We start from the raw sequence: 18,542 nt of genomic DNA, 5'->3' as shown, positions 1-18,542 counted from the left end.
CTGCAGATAGCCCATGATTACACACATTAGGCGTTCATTACAGGTACTCACTACAAAGGTAACTACAGGCTTAACTACAGACTTTCATTACAATCACTAACTCTCGGAGGCCTTGACCTAGGTCCCTGGTACTACACTAGAGGGAAAATGGGAATAGGAGGAAAAAGAGCTCCGAGATTTAGAAAGGTGTAAAGGTTTTCTTCCAGGGGTGAAGGAGAGGACCAAAGTGCAGCGCGGCTAGTGTTAAACATGTTTAATACAAACACAAGTGAAACACTACAAACAACCTACAAAATAACAAACGTGCAAAACCGATACAGACCTATCTGGTGCAGCACACAAACACAGAGACAGGTAACAACCACCCACAATGAACACAGTGAAACAACCTACCTAAATATGACTCTTAATTAGAGGAACGCAAAACACCTGCCTCTAATTAAGAGCCATACCAGGCAACCCTAAACCAACATAGAAACACACAACATAGAATGCCCACCCAAAACTCACGCCCTGACCATCACACACATACAAAACAACAGAAAACAGGTCAGGAACGTGACAAAAGGACAGAAAATATTTTTGAAATAAAATTAGATTGACAGCCAAACCCTCAGACAAAGTATAAACTCATTGGCTCAGAGACAAATATAAAACATGGTGTATACCTGATATACAGAAACGGTGCACCTGAAAGTGTGAGATAGAAAAGGAAAAGTGGCAAGAAAGGCAGAAGATCAGGAGAATGAATGACCAGAAAAAAACTAAAGTGCTATAGCGTTGCAATGACGCAGTGTATGGGTTCTATAAGAACCTTCAAGTGAGTCCTCAGTTTACAATGTATCATATTGTCACGTTCCTGACCTGTTTTCCTTTTTCTTGTATTTATTTAGTTGGTCAGGGCGTGAGTTGGGTGGGTTTGTCTATGTGGTATTTTCTATGTTGGGATGTTTGTGTCCGGCCGGGTATGATTCTCAATCAGAGACAGCTGTCAATCGTTGTCCCTGATTGAGAATCATACTTAGGCAGCCTGGGTTTCACTTGTGTTTTCGTGTTTCGTTTGTGTATGTAGTCTGTTCCTGTTCGTGCGTTCTTCGTAGTTTGTAAGTTCTCAAGTCAGGTCTGTCTACATCGTTTATTTGTTTTGTAGTTTGTTAAAGTGTCTTCCGTGTAGTCGTTGTGCCACACGGGACTGTTTGTCGGTTTTCTATTTGTTATTTTGTTTCATTATAGTGTTCAGTTCGATGCTAATAAATTATGGACACTAACCACTCCGCATATTGGTCCGATCCTTCTCGCCTCTCCTCGTCCGAGGAGGAGGAATTAGAAAGCCGTGACACATATACAAATTAAAAAAAACAACTTCTAGTAAAATAGCATTTATTTTTCCTTCTCGAAAAAAGTTAAAATAAAACAATTGTGGTCCTCTGTAGCTCAGTTGGAAGAGCATGGTGCTTATAACGTCAGGGTAATGGGTTCAATTCCCGGGACCACCCATACGTAAAATGCATGCACGCATGACTAAGTCGCTTTGGATAAAATAATCTTCTAAATGGCATATACTATTATAAATTATTGTGGTCTTACTTTCCAAACAAAGCAGCCAATCACATTCCTTGGGGGCTGGATCCTACCTTGATATCCCTTCCTGTAACTCAAACTTCCATGCAAATCTTATTTTGACATGTATGTTCCGTGTGTGAATTCCAAATTAGAATGCAGCCCTAATATTAGTCTTTAGGAAGTGGAGAGTGGAGCACATTTCAGTACTGAGGGGGAGTTACAAGGAGCAGACCTCCAGGAACCTATAGCTTCTCTGTTGTGTGTCTGACGGTGCTGGCGCCCCCCTGGCTGTCTGTGGCTTCCAGGCTGAACATGGTGCTGAACTGGGCCTGGGTCTCCTGCACCATCTTGTTAATGTGGGAACTGTTCAAGGCCCTGTGGCAGTGGTCTCTCAGCAGGTCTGCCTGGCCCCCAGACAACACCCAGCTCCGGGCACACAGGTTGGGGTTGAAACTGATCAACAGAGAAGAACAGGGTGAGAACAGTCAACGCACACTGGGATGATGATTTACAGTATGTTGATTAAGAGATGGATCAGTAGTATGATTGCGACACCAGACCTGTAGGTTTTACTCCGGCGACTAAGTCAACTGGATAAAAATGACCATATTATATTTGTCCTTTCAAGGAGAAATTGTCCTCAATTCAACAGTCACACATCCACAACTAGAAATATCCCTCACCCACTAAAACATATCTAACATGTACACAGAGATGAGGGATTAAGGTTAACCTGTCAACCTCTATACCAGGCTTCCCCAACTGGCGGTGGTTTTATTTGGCCCTCTAAGTTAAACATTTTTTTTATTTTTATTATCATTGTTGGACATAAAATACTGTAACAACACCAGAAAATCAGCTTCAAGTGATTTTAATTTAAGAAATCTGTACCCAAGTATTCCCACACATAAGAGAGACACGTGATCGTATACAAATGTAAGCAAGGTTGTAAATTATTATGTTTTAGTCAAATATGATATATGTTTGGGCTTCTTGCAGTCAATATGCAGTCTACAAATGATTTGTAATTATGTTGTTTTGGCCCCCGACCATCAGCTCAAGAAAACAAATTGTCCAGCAGCTGAATCCAACTGCTCTATACAGTACCAATGAAGAACAGTGTAGTGCTTGAGAGACAGTAGAGATTGAGTCTATCCCGTTAATGCGACCAAATTGCCAGCTGTGCTCTCTGAAGGCATGGTCTCTGAAGGCATGGTCTCTGAAGGCATGGTCTCTGAAGGCATGGTCTCTGAAGGCATGACTGTCAGAGTTCAGCCAGAGGGCTAATACATCCTGACAGTGTTGCGCTCCAGTGCAACTCTTTATCCAGCCGATCGATTACAATCAGAATATTTACTTAATCCACAGTCTCTGCTTCCCTACATGGTCAAGATCTAACACTAAGCTAGAGTGACTGGCTCCATGACCAATCTATGGGTTGCTATTACTGTTATAGCACTAGGCCTACATTATTGTATCGTGTGCGCTGGGAGTCGGGAAGCAAGTTCAGGTAGTGAATCATTAAATAAATGAAACATAATACAAAACAAGAAACACGAACAACGTACAGACAGTAAACTGAAACAGAAGCAATGACGCCTGGGGAAGGAACCAAAGGGAGTGACATGTATAGAGCAGGTAATCAAGGAGGTGATGGAGTCCAGGTGAGTGTCATTATGCGCTGATGCAAGCGTAACGAGGGTGACAGGTGTGCGCCATAACGAGCAGCCTGGTGACCTAGAGGCCGGAGAGGGAGCACACATGACAATTACTGTATTTAAACTAAGACAAAAGGCTCAGTGGTACAACGAGCTAGTTGAAGATATGACTGTGCCTTGATGACTAGCGTCCCCACCCCCTCCCCTGTGTCACTTGGGAGAGCCCCGCCCCTCTCCATCACTCTGTCACGACCCAGACACCACGCATCATGACTATAGCACTCTATTGTCCTCTCATCCCTCCCATCTCTCCACTGAGGCTCGGGGTGACATTTTTCTCATTTTACAGCTCATTACTTTGTGTCTATCTTTATCGCTGCCTGGCCATCTGAGAGTATCTCCTCCTCTCCTCCCTATATCCCAGCTGAGCCTAATGCAGACCAGGGGGGGGGGGGTCTTCTGATGGTCTTCTGAGTCACATAGATCACATTCACACAGCTCCAGCAATGAAGAACATTACTATGGAAGAGTCTTTCGGTTTTGTGATATTAGGCAGTATTAGACTCACCTTGGTTAGTGAAGCCAAAGGCATCAGGTCCAGGCTTAGTCCCCATGTGGTCTCTGCAGTCTGCATGTGTTTCAAAAGGAGCTCGGTTCTGGACATTCTTAAACGTCCTCTGGAAGAGAAAGAGTTCAATCGAGTCTGATTACGAGCTAAAACATCACAAAATAAAAAAAGCTATTATATACTACTGTATCATAAACTAAAGGTAAGATGAATTTTCTTCTCTCTCAGCATGAATACGCCTCATCTTTCCTGGCCTATATCTCTGAACTTTGTGAAATAGTGAACCTTACCCTAGCATGTTTCCCACACTGGACAGCAGGGGAGACAGATTGTGGCTAGGGTAGTTCTCTCAAGGGTTGAGTGAGAGGAGCTTTAAATTAGCAGGAATAAAGAGGGAATTAATCCCTTACCGTCCCAGTGAGGTGACACACCAGAGGTAAGGGGGCCCTGGCCAGGTGAGTCGTGGGTAATGGTTGTGCTTAGAAGGCCATGGGCCCCTGGCTATGCTGCATTGGGAGACTCATGAGTGGTGTGTGTGTGTGAGTGTGTGTGTGTGCGGGGCAGTGACAGGGTCGGTGGAGCGGAAGGCAGGGTAACAGATTGAGGAGCACTAGAGAGAGGAGGGAAAAGGGGAAGGATGGTTTTTAAATGAATGAATGAAGGGTGCAACACTAAAAGTACTAACCCGGGAGTCTGCTGTCACTAGGGGCCACTGCTGGGTGCACTGCTGAGTTGTCGTGGAAACCAACACCACCATTGTGAGCAGGGAGAGCGTTTGCAGATGCTCCCTGGACCCTCCAGTTCATTCAGGTGTGTCTGAGACTAATCTAATAAATCTGTCGGCCTAGCAAGCCACGCTGCGTATACAAACACACTGGGCGCGTGTATTGGTGTGTGGCATCGGTTGCTCAGGGACTGCAGGCTGGTCCTGACACACATAAAAACACACATACAATTCCCTACAATGCAGAGTTTAGGCAGTTGTGTGCAGATATATGCAAAAAAGCGACAGACAGCTGAGACATCACAAAGTGAGAGGGTCAAAGGTTAACAATAAGCATGGCAAAAATACTGTCCGCTCACTGCTACTCTACCTCAGTCAGTCACTCACTGATCTCATCTGTGCTCTCCAAATGTTGCTCTCTAAAAGTAATTGAGTGGAGTACCCTCCCCCCCCCCCCACAGACACAAGCATGCACACTCACTATAGCAGATCCAAAGCAGCTGTGAGAGTGAGATTAAGACAGGCGATGAGTGTTCCCCCCTATAGAAAGTATTTTCATTAACTGCAGATAGCCTAGTGGTTAGAGCATTGCTGGATAGAATCCCCGAGCTGACAAGGTAAACATCTATCGTTTAGCCCCTGAGCAAGGCAGTTACCCCACTGTTCCCCGGGAGCCGAAGACGTGGATGTCGATTAAGACAGCCCCCCGGACCTTTCTGATTCAGAGGGGTTGGGTTAAATGCGGAAGACACATTTCAGTTGAAGGCATTCAGTTGTACAACTGACTAGGTATCCCCCTTTCCCATCCCGTACTCCCTCTGTTCTAACTCTGTCCCACCATGTCAATGTCGTGTTAGTGGAGGTAGTACTTCTGTTATTCATTTGCCATTCACCCAGCTCAATATAACATTGCTAGGTTTAGGCTACTACGTGATACTCAAATTTTCCCTATACCCATCATGAGGTTGCTACAACCTAGCCTATGAATGAAAGATTACAAAGTAGCTGCACAGGTAGAGAGTAAAATTTGAGTAATCTGTAAGCAAGCAGTTTAGCAGTTACACCGGCGGGCTCCCATTGCAATAAATGAATGAAACAAAAAGCTTAACTTGTAAGAGTGCCAGTGTTGGATAGCCATAGCCACCTAGCTAACATAGCATCCCTTTCTGTTTGAGCCGGGTGTTTGAGTAGGCTAAACTAGCTAGCTGCATTCACTAGCTAAGTAAAAAAAATAAAAAAATTGTTCAAAACTGTTCAACTATCGTCTCTCACTCTCTCCGAGTTAAATACTCACCACATTTTATGCACCGCAGTGCTAACTAGCTGTAGATTATGCTTTCAATACTAGATTCATTCTCTGATCCTTTGATTGGGTGGACAACATGTCAGTTCATGCTGCAAGTCCTCTGACAGTTTGGAGGATGTCCTCCGGAAGTTGTCATAACTTCTGTGTAAGTCTATGGAAGGGGGTGAGAACCATGAGCCTCATAGGTTTTGTATTGAAGTCAATGTACCCAGTGGAGGACGGACACTACCTTACAGAGTGCTGTTGAGGCTACTGCAGACCTTCATTGCAAAACAGTGTGTTTTAATCAATTATCTGATTACATGTGAATATATTTAGTATAGTTTTATCTAAAAAGGATCACTTTAATGTTTCACAATTTTTATTTTTATGCATTTCACTGAGGAGGATGGTCCTCCCCTTCCTCTAAGGAGCCTCCACTGACATGTACCCATTTCGATTAGCATTCATACTGTATTCATTGTTGTGCAAGTCAGTGTATTTTGGGAGATATCGGTGTGTGGTGTGAGGCAGGGGTGGAAAAGGTACACACAAATCTACGCTCAATGAATTGTTTGAGGTAGCAAGGGTTGTTGAATAGGTTGGGTAGTAGGATCATGATCAAACTCCCACCATGTCTGCAGTCACAGCTGTTTAGCCAGTCAGATATAGACAGGCTCTGCAGAAATACCAAGGTAGACCAATCAACACAAGGTGGTTGGGTCAACAGATGGTGTGCAGCCCAATATGAACTCAACACCTAGGCTGCGTCCAGTAAGTTTTTACATTCTGGTACGTTCAATTTATCAAAAACAGTGCTGTACTGAACGACCAGTTGAAAAACGGGGAGGGGCTGGGTTGTGGGTAGGGGAACGCCATCAGCATGGCCACTGCCCTTTACATACGTCACTCGTTGCTTCAAGCTACACCTTGCAACACCCACTAAACGGGAGACAAATGCACCTCAGTCTCTTCAAGAATGTACAAGAACGTTTTTGGGAAACATATCGTTCAGTACAAACTCTTCCGCAAAGTAGCAAACGTTCAAGCGAACTGAACGCACCCCTAGTCCCTATCCTGTCAGTAGATCTGAAAGGATTGAACAGGTATAAGCCATCTACAGAAGTGTATAAGGGTAGAGACTACAGTGAAATAGGTTGTATATTTCTGCCCCAGTTCCCCACATGGTCCCTTTCTATGGCACCAGAAAGAGTGGCTTGAAGCCCAGGTACCCTGAGTCAAAGTAATGGAGTCCATGTTGGCCAAACCTGGAGGGGGACACGAGAAATGAGTCATGTCCCCTGACAAAACAGACCAAGAACAAAGCACTATATAATACAATAGAAAACAACAAGGTATTGATGACAAGCAAAAGACACAAGGAAGGGGAAAGAGAGGGAGGATAGGAGACGACAATGGAAAGGTAAGGTATTACTAGATTCAGAGGGGAAAGAGGGACTCACGTGACATACAGTGGCTTGCGAAAGTATTCACCCTTTGGCATTTTCCCTATTTTGTTGCCTTATAACCTGGAATTAAAATAGGTTTTACAACATGCCTACCACTTTGAAGATGCAAAATATTTGATGATGAAACAAACAAGAAATAAAACTGAAAACTTGAGTGTGCATAACCATTCACCCCCCAAAGTCAATACTTTGTAGAGCCATCTTTTGCAGCAATTTCAGCTGCAAGTCTCTTGGGGTATGTCTCTATAAGCATGGCACATCTAGCCACTGGGATTTTTGCCCATTCTTCAAGGCTAAACTGCTCCAGCTCCTTCAAGTCGGATGGGTTCCGCTGGTGTACAGCAATCTTTAAGTCATACCACTGATTCTGAATTGGATTGAGGCCTGGGCTTTGACTAGGCCATTCCAAGACATTTAAATGTTTCCCCTTAAACCACTCGAGTTTTGCTTTAGCAGTATGCTTTGGGTCATTGTTCTGCTGGAAGGTGAACCTCCGTGAGTGGCCCTCTCTTGGCAGGTTTGTTGTGGTGCCATACTCTTTCCATTTTCTAATAATGGATTTAATGGTACTTCGTGGGATGTTCAAAGTTTCAGATATTTCTTTATAACCCAACCCTGATCTGTACTTCTCCACAACTTTGTCCCTGACCTGTTTGGAGAGCTCCTTCGTCTTCATGGTGCCACTTGCTTGGTGGTACCCCTTGTTGCAGACTCTGGGGCCTTTCAGAACAGGTGTATATATACTGAGATCATGTGACACAGATTCCACACAGGTGCACTTTATTTAACTAATTATGTAACTTCTGAAGGTAATTTGGTGCACCAGATCTTATTTAGGGGCTTCATAGCAAAGGGGGTGAATACATATGCACGCACCAATTTTCTGTATATTTTGTTTTTGCATTTTTTGAAACAAGTCATTTTTTTCATTTCACTTCACCAATTTGGACTATTTTGTGTATGTCCATTACATGAAATCCAAATAAAAATCATTTTAAATTACAGGTTGTAATGTAACAAAATAGGAAAAATGCCAAGGTGGGTGAATACTTTTGCAAGGCACTGTAGGTACTCTCCTGAGAGATGGAGACCACAGGCCAGTAGACTAGGTACTCTCCAGAGAGATGGAGACCCCAGGCCAGTAGACTAGGTACTCTCCAGAGAGATGGAGACCCCAGGCCAGTAGACTAGGTACTCTCCAGAGAGATGGAGACCACAGGCCAGTAGACTAGGTACTCTCCAGAGAGATGGAGACCCCAGGCCAGTAGACTAGGTACTCTCCAGAGAGATGGAGACCACAGGCCAGTAGACTAGGTACTCTCCAGAGAGATGGAGACCCCAGGCCAGTAGACTAGGTACTCTCCAGAGAGATGGAGACCACATGCCAGTAGACTAGGTACTCTCCAGAGAGATGGAAACCCCAGGCCAGTAGACTAGGTACTCTCCAGAGAGATGGAGACCCCAGGCCAGTAGACTAGGTACTCTCCAGAGAGATGGAGACCCCAGGCCAGTAGACTAGGTACTCTCCAGAGAGATGGAGACCCCAGGTCAGTAGCCTAGGTACTCTCCTGAGAAATGGAGACCCCCAGGCCAGTAGCCTAGGTACTCTCCAGAGAGATGGAGACCACAGGCCAGTAGACTAGGTACTCTCCAGAGAGATGGAGACCCCCAGGTCAGTAGCCTAGGTACTCTCCAGAGAGATGGAGACCCCAGGCCAGTAGACTAGGTACTCTCCAGAGAGATGGAGACCCCAGGCCAGTAGACTAGGTACTCTCCAGAGAGATGGAGACCACAGGCCAGTAGACTAGGTACTCTCCAGAGAGATGGAGACCACAGGCCAGTAGACTAGGTACTCTCCAGAGAGATGGAGACCACAGGCCAGTAGACTAGGTACTCTCCAGAGAGATGGAGACCCCAGGTCAGTAGCCTAGGTACTCTCCAGAGAGATGGAGACCCCAGGCCAGTAGACTAGGTACTCTCCAGAGAGATGGAGACCACAGGCCAGTAGACTAGGTACTCTCCAGAGAGATGGAGACCACAGGCCAGTAGACTAGGTACTCTCCTGAGAAATGGAGACCCCCAGGCCAGTAGCCTAGGTACTCTCCTGAGAAACGGAGACCCCAGGCCAGTACACTAGGTACTCTCCAGAGAGATGGAGACCACAGGCCAGTACACTAGGTACTCTCCAGAGAGATGGAGACCACAGGCCAGTACACTAGGTACTCTCCAGAGAGATGGAGACCACAGGCCAGTACACTAGGTACTCTCCAGAGAGATGGAGACCCCAGGTCAGTGCAGGGGCCAGGCCGCCTCAGTAGAGAAGAACAGCTTGAAGGGCTGTCAGGGCTCCCAGGTCCTTCTCAGGTAACACATCTTCACCCTCCTATCATCCCCCACCATCACCATGAGGTCTCTAGAGAGGGATGGGCAGAGGAGAGGGGAGAAGAGATGAGGGGATAAGGAGAGGACAGGGGAGGAGAGGAAAGAAAAAGTAATAGAACAGGAGGGAGCTGATGGAGAGTAGAAAAGGTGGAGAGAAGATGGAGGGAAATGAAGGAGGATGAAAAGGTGGGAGTGGACCTCTCCAGTCTGCCTGCCCAGTGTCCTGTACAGTACCTCTTTATTGTCCCTCGTTAAAACTAGGGCCGGGACGATACCATTGTCGCAATATTTTTTTCCATGGCAAAAATGAAAACACAAAGCAAATCATACTGTTTAAAAACCTGCTGTGTTTCAAATATTGTGGAAAATAAATACATGTGACTCTGGATGACAACATAATGATGTACAGTGGGGAGAACAAGTATTTGATACACTGCCGATTTTGCAGGTTTTCCTACTTACAAAGCATGTAGAGGTCTGTAATTTTTATCATAGGTACACTTCAACTGCGAGAGACGGAATCTAAAACAAAAATCCAGAAAATCACATTGTATGATTTTTAAGTAATTAATTAGCATTTTATTGCATGACATAAGTATTTGATACATCAGAAAAGCAGAACTTAATATTTGGTACAGAAACCTTTGTTTGCAATTACAGAGATCATACGTTTCCTGTAGTTCTTGACTAGGTTTGCACACACTGCAGCAGGGATTTTGGCCCACTCCTCCCTACAGATCTTCTCCAGATCCTTCAGGTTTCGGGGCTGTCGCTGGGCAATACGGACGTTCAGCTCCCTCCAAAGATTTTCTATTGGGTTCAGGTCTGGAGACTGGCTAGGCCACTCCAGGACCTTGAGATGCTTCTTACGGAGCCACTCCTTAGTTGCCATGGCTGTGTGCTTCGTGTCGTTGTCATGCTGGAAGACCCAGCCACGACCCATCTTCAATGCTCTTACTGAGGGAAGGAGGTTGTTGGCCAAGATCTCGCGATACATGGCCAAATCCATCCTCCCCTCAATACGGTGCAGTCGTCCTGTCCCCTTTGCAGAAAAGCATCCCCAAAGAATGATGTTTCCACCTCCATGCTTCACGGTTGGGATGGTGTTCTTGGGGTTGTACTCATACTTCTTCTTCCTCCAAACACGGTGAGTGGAGTTAGACCAAAAAGCTCTATTTTTGTCTCATCAGACCACATGACCTTCTCCCATTCCTCCTCTGGATCATCCAGATGGTCATTGGCAAACTTCAGACAGGCCTGGACATGCACTGGCTTAAGCAGGGGGACCTTGCGTGCGCTGCAGGATTTTAATCCATGACGGCGTAGTGTGTTACTAATGGTTTTCTTTGAGACTGTGGTCCCAGCTCTCTTCAGGTCATTGACCAGGTCCTGCCGTGTAGTTCTGGGCTGATCCCTCACCTTCCTCATGATCATTGATGCCCCACGAGGTGAAATCTTGCATGGAGCCCCAGACCGAGGGTGATTGACCGTCATCTTGAACTTCTTCCATTTTCTAATAATTGCGCCAACAGTTGTTTCCTTCTCACCAAGCTGCTTGCCTATTGTCCTGTAGCCCATCCCAGCCTTGTGCAGGTCTACAATTTTATCCCTGATGTCCTTACACAGCTCTCTGGTCTTGGCCATTGTGGAGAGGTTGGAATCTGTTTGATTGAGTGTGTGGACAGGTGTCTTTTATACAGGTAACGAGTTCAAACAGGTGCAGTTAATACAGGTAATGAGTGGAGAACAGGAGGGCTTCTTAAAGAAAAACTAACAGGTCTGTGAGAGCCGGAATTCTTACTGGTTGGTAGGTGATCAAATACTTATGTCATGCAATAAAATGCAAATTAATTATTTAAAAATCATACAATGTGATTTTCTGGATTTTTGTTTTAGATTCCGTCTCTCACAGTTGAAGTGTACCTATGATAAAAATTACAGACCTCTACATGCTTTGTAAGTAGGAAAACCTGCAAAATCGGCAGTGTATCAAATACTTGTTCTCCCCACTGTATATTTCCATCATTAGGGCTGTTTTCCCTCAAGAAGTTAAATCCACTTTGTGTTTTGTTTCCCTGCCACGATACTAATGAGTATCGTGAAACTGGTATCTTCCAGGCCCTAATTAAAACCCAGCCAGACAGATAAGATGGATGCCTGCCCCTTGCCAAACAACCCAGAGCGGGGCCCCAAGTGCCTCGATAACACCAGCCCATAGACTGGAAAATAACCTGCTGTTATGGCCTATCAATGTCATACTCTAACCCGTGACTCCTGATATCTTTACAGCTTTCTAATAAAGATGATCCTCACACATAACCCTGGTGCTTTAAGCTGCTGGTGGTTGTTCAGTATGCAGCGGACTGAGGAGTGAGATGGGGATCACCGAGCCTTCTAACTCTTCTAGCTAATTAGATTTATCTGCTCTGTTACACAGGAGATGCATGGCCCGGGAGGCTACAGTTCTTTTAGACTTTACTACAGGGGTAAATAAGTGTTTAATTAAAGATGCTATGAGAGGGAAAAACAGGCACTGAGCACTAGCCAATAAACTCAGTGGTATTGTTTGGTCCCAACCCAATAGTCCATGGGATGTGACAGTGAACAAACTGTACGGTTACGATCACAGAGAGCTCAGAGACATTCATCTCCCCATGATCGGGGTGAAACTTCCAGAGAGGCCGGCTTCCACTACTAGTGCCTTCGTGAGACTATTTGACCAGGATGGTCCGGCCCCTGGCCTTAAGTACGTACCCTCTAGTCTAGAGTCTGCCCCGACCGAGCATCTGTAGTGGGGCCGGAGTGACAGCTGAGTGCCCCTCCCTACCCCACACTCACACGTGGACAGGTTTACACGAGTCACGACGTCACTGAGTGCAATGGAGTGAAATGACATTGTCCTCTCTTCATTCCTCACCACCACCATCTGTTCACCTCTCCGCTCCCCTTCCATCCTCCAATAAGGCAAATGGGAGTGTGTTTTAGCTGAGAGACAGTGTGAGAGACAGTGGTTATTACAACTACATAGCTATCACCATGAACTGTGTGTGTGTGTATGAAGTGTGTGCGTGAAGGTGTGTGTTTGCCCTACAGCAGACTCAGACAGCTGCTAGGCGCAGCGTGGCTCTGACAGTCGAAAGGTCACTGCTTTTTACGGTCCACGGCCATATTGGATTGTTGGAGATGAAAACAAGGCTCATGTTCAGAATGACAATGGCTGGTTGGTTGCTCCGATGCAGTAATGTAGCCTACCTCCCTGGGTCTCAGTCTGATAATGTAAGTCATACCGCATATGGGCTTATTGCTACAACTGCAGTGCAGTTGGTTGTGATCCTAGGCTGACTTTCCGAGCCTCAACTAGTGGTTTGAGACAGGTCCTTGAGTCCTTCGTTCTGATTGGCCATTTACCTGGATGCGTGGCAGAAGCTGGTGGCGTTGTCGTGGGCGACGAAGCAGTGGTAGGGGTAGAGGGCAAAGGAGCGTTCTGGAGCACGGACCCGCTGCAGAACAGACTTACTGGACAGGTCCCACAGGGCCACTGTACCTGCAGGGTGAAGACAACAGGACATGTACTACAGCTGAAAGATTAGAACAATGTATAATGTACACAAAAACCCAGACATGTCTGTCAACCACACTGACTATAAGAATGGGGCTCATAAATCCAATGTTTACTCAAGTGAGTGCCACATTTAGTTTGACCAGAATCAGACTAGTACTTCTAGACTACATGTAACCCCACCAAATCGCTACCAATCCTTGATTAAATTAATAACAATCAATCAATGAGCCACAGACGTACGGAAGGCTGCGGTGTTGTTGAGTACCATCATAGAAGCCAGCAGCCAGGATGTTGTGAGGTTTGACAGGCAGCCAGTCCTTGGAGTGGACCTGTTTATTCTTTTCATCATGGTTGGCCTTGAAGGAGCCTCTTCAGGGCGATCACACCATGTACCTACAGACACACATGGAAGGATAATAATAATGAGATGCGTACACATCAGCAGGACAAGCATATCATAAGATTAAAATAAAGCATTGTGTGCGTGTGGCTGGACAGTGTTTTCTCTTTCTCACAATTGCTGAGAGTTGAAGATTACAGTTCAACTTTCCATACAGCTGTAGTCTTTTGTGTAAGGATGAGAGAACAGATATTAGCCTACCTGGCAGATCATCAGTGCTGGGCTGGCTCCACCTATTGGGAAACACATAAATAGTCTTTATTAACTCTTTATGATTATTGATGGGAAGATTATAACTCAATACATGAACACAGATTTATTACTGACTGTAATTAAACAAACTTGGCTATGTGGCATGCGAACACACACACAATCTAAATCAACTCTTATTCACCCTGCAGTCAGTGCAGTCAGATATCACTGAGACAGGGAGAGAGAGACATGGAGCTGAGGAATCACAGTCCCTCTCCAAAGCCAGTCTGTCGTTTAAGATGGAATCGGCTAGCCGTCAGAATCCCAGGCCGTGTCTGACCGCTCTGTGATATGGATGTGCAAAGTCAGGGCCCAGGGCTGTTCAATCACTGAGAAAACATGGCCCTACTTGTCCATCTGTAATAACAGCATGGGGTCAGATAGATAAAAGGACATGGATACTGTATGTACAATACTGCAGAAATGCTGATGACACTTCATAGGTAACAGGAGGAATACGGCCCTGGATGGGTGTCTGACAGAGTAGTGTTCATTTCTGGGAGATTTCAGGTCCTCCATTGGTCTCCACATTGAGCAGTCCACCTCTACACCCACCCCCCTACAGGTCGATAAAGCGTCGCGTCTCACTGTCCTCGCACCCCCACCATCGACCCCCTCCACACCACACCTCCCCAATCCCAGCATCCTCCCTTCCCCATAGGCTGATTTAGGCCAATGTGAGTGACAGGTCTGGGGGAGAAAGGTGTCAGGTACTAGACTGAAATGTATGCCTTCCAACACTAATAACTGCGTAGCGATGCATCTTCTTTGTCATTTCAATTATAGATCCTTGTCTAATGGAAACTAAATTACCTCCATTGAGCAAGAAGGAGAAGGAGACAGGTTCTTTGTTTTCACCCACCAGGTTTTTTTTTACAGGTACTCTCGCGCACACCATAAGCTATTTATAATCATCTGCCCAAAACAGTTTAGCAGACGGAGAGCACACTCACGTATCTGAACCCTTAACCATCTCACTTCTGCACAGAGACACGGCTGGCTCACATCATTAGTAAATTACAGCGATGGCATTACAGAATGGGATTTTGATTAACTCATTTGCATTTCATCCAGCCACTGTGGCAGGTTTCCTATCAGTCTGTTAAAAGCCCCTATTTCTCCCCTCTCTAGCTCAATGTAGAGTAAATTCACTACATTCCCTCTCCCGGTCTCTCTCTTAACCTCACACCTGGCCCTCCATACAGGCAGCACCAGGGGCCCTAAATGTCACTCGTCACTCAGGTGTGGCTGTCCTGACCGCTGTGAATCTAAAGGGGAGGGGGTCATTGTTCAGCTTAGTGACCCAGCTAGGCTCTCCCAGACAAGGTCTTGGCAGGACATGAAGGATTGCTAGACAGAGCCCAATGTTCCCTCTCAACAGTCCAAAACCTCAATGTAACCTCCCAGGGCACTGACCATGGCATGTACTGTAAACGTTTCATCCCCCAGCTCTGAGCCTGGGCGTGGGGGAGGCTGCTGTGAAAGGAACTGTGTACAATGAGGCAGAAAACTATTAACTGGATAGAAAGGGCCCTAAAAGAGGAAAAGAACAGTCAGGAATTTTAGGCTGTGAAAAAATAATAACGCAATGCTGCATCCACAAACTGCTCAAAAGCGCACCATAAAAGTTTACCCCAACCTGATATACTGAAGGGAGCATTCTAAACTCACGGTCAAAAGATGACTGCAGCTTTCTGAGCTGTCCATATAAGGCTGACAAACACCTAAAGCTGTGATCCTACAGACCTAAAACCTTTGAGGCGGATCGATAATAACGACTGATGTTAGAGAGAAAAAGGCTAAAAAGAGAATATCCTGAGTCTGGACAAAATAACCTTCAAGTTCATGAATCAGACTCTCTCTGCAGTGCTGCTCTTGTCTCCTGGAGCGAGCCCGCCCTTTGTGTGTGTGTGTGTACCAGTGTATGTAGTGTGAGTGTTTCCTGCTGAAATGGTTGATTTTCTTTTGTTGTTTTGAATAGTCTAATTAGAATATGATTTTAAGCACAATGATTTTAAGTCGCCAAAACTGAGGGATGCAGCAAGTATTTTGTAGTGTAAATGATGGATGGACCAGATAAACATGTCATCAACCCAATGACTGAAGTCTTTATTACACCGCCCCGAGGCTGATGAGTCTCATAAGTGCGTAGTAGACTGTAGAAAAGAGCGGTGGCGTCACACACACACACAGAGACACCCAGTGTTAGATGTGTGAGGATACACTGTTCGTGGTGTGGAGAGTCCATGCACCAGCAGAACAATGCAGTGGGGGGAAAGCCCAGTGACTATTCCCTTGGTTACAGATCATGTGATCCCAAGGGAGAGGATATGGATCATACAAATATTCCGGTAGTAAATAGCTTAAGGCATACATGGGTTGGTTGTTTAGCAACAAAACCGATGCATGCGCAACTATGGGGCAAAACAGACAGGTTGGCTTAGATTATTGACATGTAAACTATATTTTGTCTCCAATGTTTATTGACAACATAAAGTTGCACAATGAGCATTTGTTGCCTCTCAAATACATCATTACAGTTTTTGATTAGCAAGCTAGCAAATTTTTGCATCGACGTGACAGCAGTCAAAATACCTCAAAACAAAGCATGGTATCAAGAACAAGATGAAACTAAGTGAAACGAACCACTTACGATTCCCCACATGGCAGTTTGACATTATTGGTAACTATCTGGCCATCCAGAATCACAACAACACATGGCCTTCTGCCCCATTGAAGCGTGTACATCGTTTTTGTAATGTTCTCAGCTAACCCGTCTATATGATGTAATAATAATAATAACAACAACAACAACAGCATGATTTTGATGTGCCCTTACATGAAACACAAAGACGAAGCAAATATGGATTTATTTGACTTGAACATTTTTTACAATTGCGACTTCAATGAGCAGCATGAAAACTGATTTTAAAAAGACTTCCAGCTTTTTTGCATGACCAAGCTCAGGCTGTTGAATGACAATACTGCTCCCTTCTGGAGCAGCACATACATTGCAACATTGCAACTACAACACCAGAGTATAAGGTTTGAGTCAGGCATAATGATATGGCTAATATATCTGTTACATGTAAAAATTCTGTCACAAATGACTAATATATGTGTTAATTGTAAGTTGCTTTGGTTCTATCGTGTGATAAATGAGCATGTTAACCTTTAGCGGGTGTTTCATGCGGGCCTGCAGTGTGTTGGTTGAGGCAGGCTGTAGATGATGATGTGACCTTCTGACGTGGAGGCAGCCAGGAGACACAGTCTCGGCATGTGAGCGGCCTGACGGAGAGGGAGGAAAGAGTGAATTGTTTCTGCTTTTGCTCAGTGTCTTGTAGTTTTCTTTCACAGTCATGTTGAGGCTTTAGCTGCCTCCATCATGCAGTGCCAAACAGGTATTAATGATGTGGGTAACATGTCCCTGCATCTCTGTGTGCTTCTGTTCCTACCTTCCTGTTAGTTGTGGGCAGCTCCCAGCTCCCTGGGCACCACTTCACATTCCACACAAAGCCTTTATCCTGGGCATTACCAAGGCCAACTTTGTAGTGGACTGGGGAGAGAATAGGGATGAGGCAGAGAGATGGGGGGAAATAGCCCAGAGAAAAGGAAGAGAAAGACCAAGAATATAGTAGAGGCAGATGGAGAAAGAGAGTAATTCAAGAGAACTGGGAGCGAAAAAGAGACATAATGATATTACACTGATCCCCTATTACCTGTCTGGTTCCTACCGGATGTTGTACTGGAGTTGTCCCAAATCAGGGTAAGTTCAACCTTTACTGGTAGTCCAGGTTTCTGTAGCAGTAGATGGCAGCGTACTGGCTGACAGGGGTGCTACCGGGGGTGGGTCACCAGTCCATGGCCCACACCGGAACTCCCATATAGAACAGCATGTCCCAGAGCTCAGGGTGGGCGGGAAGGCACTCAAACCTGGACAGTAAACATCAGTTAGATACACCAAGACCTTGATGTTGCTAGCACCACACTATTACAAATTGAGCTACACAGGACCTACCTCTTCAGTCTGTGCAGAGGAGTAGTCTCTCTGAAGGTGAAGGCTGTAGACACCATCTCCTGCGGCAGGTACTTCTCAGCCTCACTGGGAGGGGAAACACATAATATTAGATGTATTCTTGGGTTACTTGACATTTCGTTGGAGTTAGATTCAGCTTTTTTTTCTCCAGAAGATCAAGTATAATGTAATAATCAAATGTGTATTGATATTTCTACCTGTCCGACAAGCAATGCCAAACCTTCTCTGAAGATATCCACTTGGCAAAGACCCATTCATTGCGGTGTTCATCACAGCTGCAAATGACAGTCAGAAAGAGCCAGGACCAAATACAAAGTATGTATATAAACCCTGGATTGCTGTTGCTATGTATTGGCCATTGAGAGGCTTTGAAGCCATATTGGCACTCCTCAGTAGGAGCAGTCCTCCATAGGAATGAATGGAATTATACAGTATTTCAATTCAATGTTTCAAGGACAAAAGTACATGTATTTAAGATTTTGTTGCTGAAGTGGGGAAGTATCATTAGCCAGCTCTAAAAATGATACTTTAAAAGGATTAAAAATTTGTTTTTATGTTTAGCTCACATACTTTAGTATATTATGTGTTAATATTTCTAATCGAATAATTGTGGCATTAATAACTGCATTTCTATAAGTTTCAA

The 18,542-nt window shown here is 45.1% G+C and overlaps 1 pseudogene; it reads right to left on the bottom strand.

Moving 5' to 3' along the window:
* Nucleotides 1-303: 303 nt before the first annotated feature.
* LOC139555864 (general transcription factor 3C polypeptide 2-like) overlaps nt 304-18,542 on the bottom strand; it is a 31,608-nt pseudogene continuing 13,369 nt past the window's right edge.

This window comes from Salvelinus alpinus, chromosome 27 (genome assembly GCF_045679555.1).
Source record: "Salvelinus alpinus chromosome 27, SLU_Salpinus.1, whole genome shotgun sequence".
In the NCBI taxonomy this organism is placed as follows: Eukaryota; Metazoa; Chordata; class Actinopteri; order Salmoniformes; family Salmonidae; genus Salvelinus; species Salvelinus alpinus.
This window is presented reverse-complemented; position numbering and strand designations above follow the sequence as displayed.